Source organism: Gigantopelta aegis, chromosome 8 (assembly GCF_016097555.1).
Source record: "Gigantopelta aegis isolate Gae_Host chromosome 8, Gae_host_genome, whole genome shotgun sequence".
NCBI lineage: Eukaryota > Metazoa > Mollusca > Gastropoda > Neomphalida > Peltospiridae > Gigantopelta > Gigantopelta aegis.
This window is the reverse complement of record NC_054706.1, coordinates 7,195,553-7,199,027: the sequence shown is the minus strand read 5'-3', so window position 1 is coordinate 7,199,027 and position 3,475 is coordinate 7,195,553.

Genomic DNA, 3,475 nt, shown 5'->3' with positions numbered 1-3,475 from the left:
AAAATAATATTAAAGCCTTATCTAGTTTGTTGTAATTGATCAGAAATTTGGGCTAGTGGTTTGTTTGTAAGGCCCAAAACACACCAGGTCTGGGTCTGGGTCTGGTGAACACTGGGCGAGCTAGTACGTCCTGCCCCAACACCCATACCAAGTTCAATTAACTCATTGGGTAGGTGTAAGGCCCAAAACACACCAGGTCTGGGTCTGGGTCTGGGTCTGGCAGGTATGGTGCCAGTCCAAAATAAACACATTGAATCGAATGTGACAAAACACACCGTGTCTGTGTTGACATCATCTGGCAACAAAACATTTAGAACATGTGCTATATTTTAAAAACTGCCAGACACGATGCTCAAACCTTATTTGGTAATTTTTCTTAATAACAAAACAGGAAAGGTGTATATTAATTATTGTGGATTACTCATATGGTCGAGTATTGTAAAACCGCAAGTATTCTAAGTTTGAGACTCAGCGATTTTCATGAAATTCACGAGCACGATCGCACTTGTTTTTGCTAATAAAAACATCAGAAGAGAGACCAACATGTTACAAACAAGTTTCAAAGTGAAAATGTTATACAAACAGGTATCCCTAGAACAAAATGTTTGTTTATATAGTTTTTAACTGTTTTCATTCATTTCTGTTTTCTCCCCAGAAATGAAAACCCGCATTATCAAAAATACAGAAGTAGACAAAAATGGTTTGGGTTGGATGGCAAAAATTACAGCTTTCGGTCACCTGACACATTGAGAGGTACTCTTTACAAATAAACAGCAAATAGAGCACTGCCAGATTACTTGAGAGTGGGTTATAATGCAAGAAATTGTTCTTTTAATGTACTGCACCAAAGAAAGTGTGACCAGGAGAGATGATCGATTCCTTTGCATCAGTTGGTTTAAAAAGTGAGGGTTTTTTTAAATAGAAAAGAAATGTAATAAAATGCTTCAGAAACAAAACATTTCTTTTAAGTGATCTCAATTGAATGTGATGTCATAGAAAGTGGCACTATGTTTCTCTCGACTTTCAATACTCTAAACAATACTCTAAACAGAAACACTGTTTTATGTGATCTCAATTGAATGTGATGTCATAGAAAGTAACACAGTGTTTCTCTCGACTTTACAATACTCTAAACAGACGCACTTTGTTTTAAGTGATCTCAATTGAATGTGATGTCATAGAAAGTGGCACTATGTTTCTCTCGACTTTACAATACTCTAAACAGAAACACTTTGTTTTATGTGATCTCAATTGAATGTGATGTCATAGAAAGTAACACAGTGTTTCTCTCGACTTTACAATACTCTAAACAGACGCACTTTGTTTTAAGTGATCTCAATTGAATGTGATGTCATAGAAAGTAACACTATGTTTCTCTCGACTTTACAATACTCTAAACAGACGCACTTTGTTTTAAGTGATCTCAATTGAATATGATGTCATAGAAAGTAACACTATGTTTCTCTCGACTTTACAATACTCTAAACAGACGCACTTTGTTTTAAGTGGAGTGTGTTTGGTCTACAATATTATAATGATTGTCAGCTCCATCTAATTTATTCCTTGAAACATATTCATCTAACTATTTTCAAAACTTGTACTACAATTTATATGTAGTTACATTACAAATCTGCACAGTTATTTACTTAAATAAAGTACTGAAAGTGCATAATTATCAAACATTAATTCTCAAATGTTAACCTTAACATTTAGAATTTAGAAATTAACATAAATAGATGTACATGCTAAGTGTAAACTTACCTCAAATAATCCTGATAGCAACAAAAGAACAGGAATGATACACATGCATCCGTCCCACTAGGGGCGGGATGTAGCCCAGTGGTACTGCCGTTCTGTTCGTGTGTCGGTTACGCAAAATTAAATTTATGCGAACCGCAAATCGGTTTACGTTGTGACCTGTAGACGTTTAGAAATTAAGACTTGCAAACTTAACAATTACAGGAAGTTTATTAACGCAGACATACTACTATAGTAGTGTCAGAAATAGAATAAAACTGATTTTTGTCGATTATTTCTTTCATATTAAACTGGCAGGTAAATATTTTGTAAATATATCTATTTAATGATGCACTACCTAATTTAGCATTTACTTGTTTGGGCTCTCATTGATGTACAAGGTGGTGTTTACTCTTGGAATTAAAAGAAAGATGTCGGTAAACAAGTGATTTGTGTACTTTATTGGAATAGACTATAAAAAATCTACTTGGCCATCCTCAGTGGTCCATGCACATATCTTTAAAACTTTTGGCTCGACATAACATTGGATTGGCTATAATTTTACAAATGTTCAAAGAGATTTTAACATAAACAGGAATCCAAAAGTTGAATAATACTAACATCGCATAATGAGCTTTAAAAAACAAACATTTGGAATGTCATTGTAGTATAGACGTGTACCATCGATAAAGTGAAAGTAGCATGGCCAAAGCAAAACGAAAAAAGGGAATCTGGAAGTGTTCCGAAAAACCCCCATTTAAAAAGTGGCATTTCAAAAAGGATTTCAGTAATATCAGTGTTAAATGGTGGTCTTCCTTTTTATGTCATTATAAGATTTATTTGTATTAATCTATCACGCACCAATGAGTTGTGTGTCAGTGAGTTGACGGTTTTATACATGTAGTTATAGGAACAGGACATTTGCTTTGGGGGGTGGGGGGGGGGGGTAATCTGCTGTATACATTTGTACTAAATTTTAAATATCAGTACCAAATACTAGTCTTTATTTGTGGTTATTAATATTTATTTTTTATTAGTCTAATCATGTGCCAGTGAGTGCTGTGCGTTATTCTTCAGAGGAACCAGAGAATGGACATTTTCCCTCCAAATGTGTCTATTTCGTTTCAGTAGGCTTACTGGCACCGATATTTAGTCTTTTTACAATATTGTTAACTTTAGCAAGTATTAAGGAAACTGTTTTATAAATTGTTTCCTTTTGTATTTTGTTTTAACTTTGAACTAAAAAATATGTATTTAAAATATAATTTCAACGTAACTTTGAGGTAACCAATCAGGTAACTCGTGGGTTACATAACTGAACAATAGGTTTACCTAGGTAAAAACCACATGAACCAACTTCTGGTTACCTCAGATTTTGAAATATTGACCCCTGTATATCTATATCTCGTTATCTCTCTATCTATCTCTACCTCTCTCTCTCTATTTTAAACAGTCACACAAGGCGGTAGATCGAGGAAAGTGACCGCTTCAGACAGGTGACTGCTGATTACAGGCCCCGTGCTTATAAACCTTAAAGTCTAAACTTTAATGAAAGAAAGAAAAGAAAGAAATGTTTTATTCAAAGACACATTCAACACATTTTATTTACGGTTATATGGTGTCAGACACATGGTTAAGGACCACACAGATTTTGAGAGGAAACCCGCTGTCGCCACTACATCGGCTACTCTTTCCAATTATCAGCAAGGGCTCTTTTATTTGCGCTTCCCACAAGCAG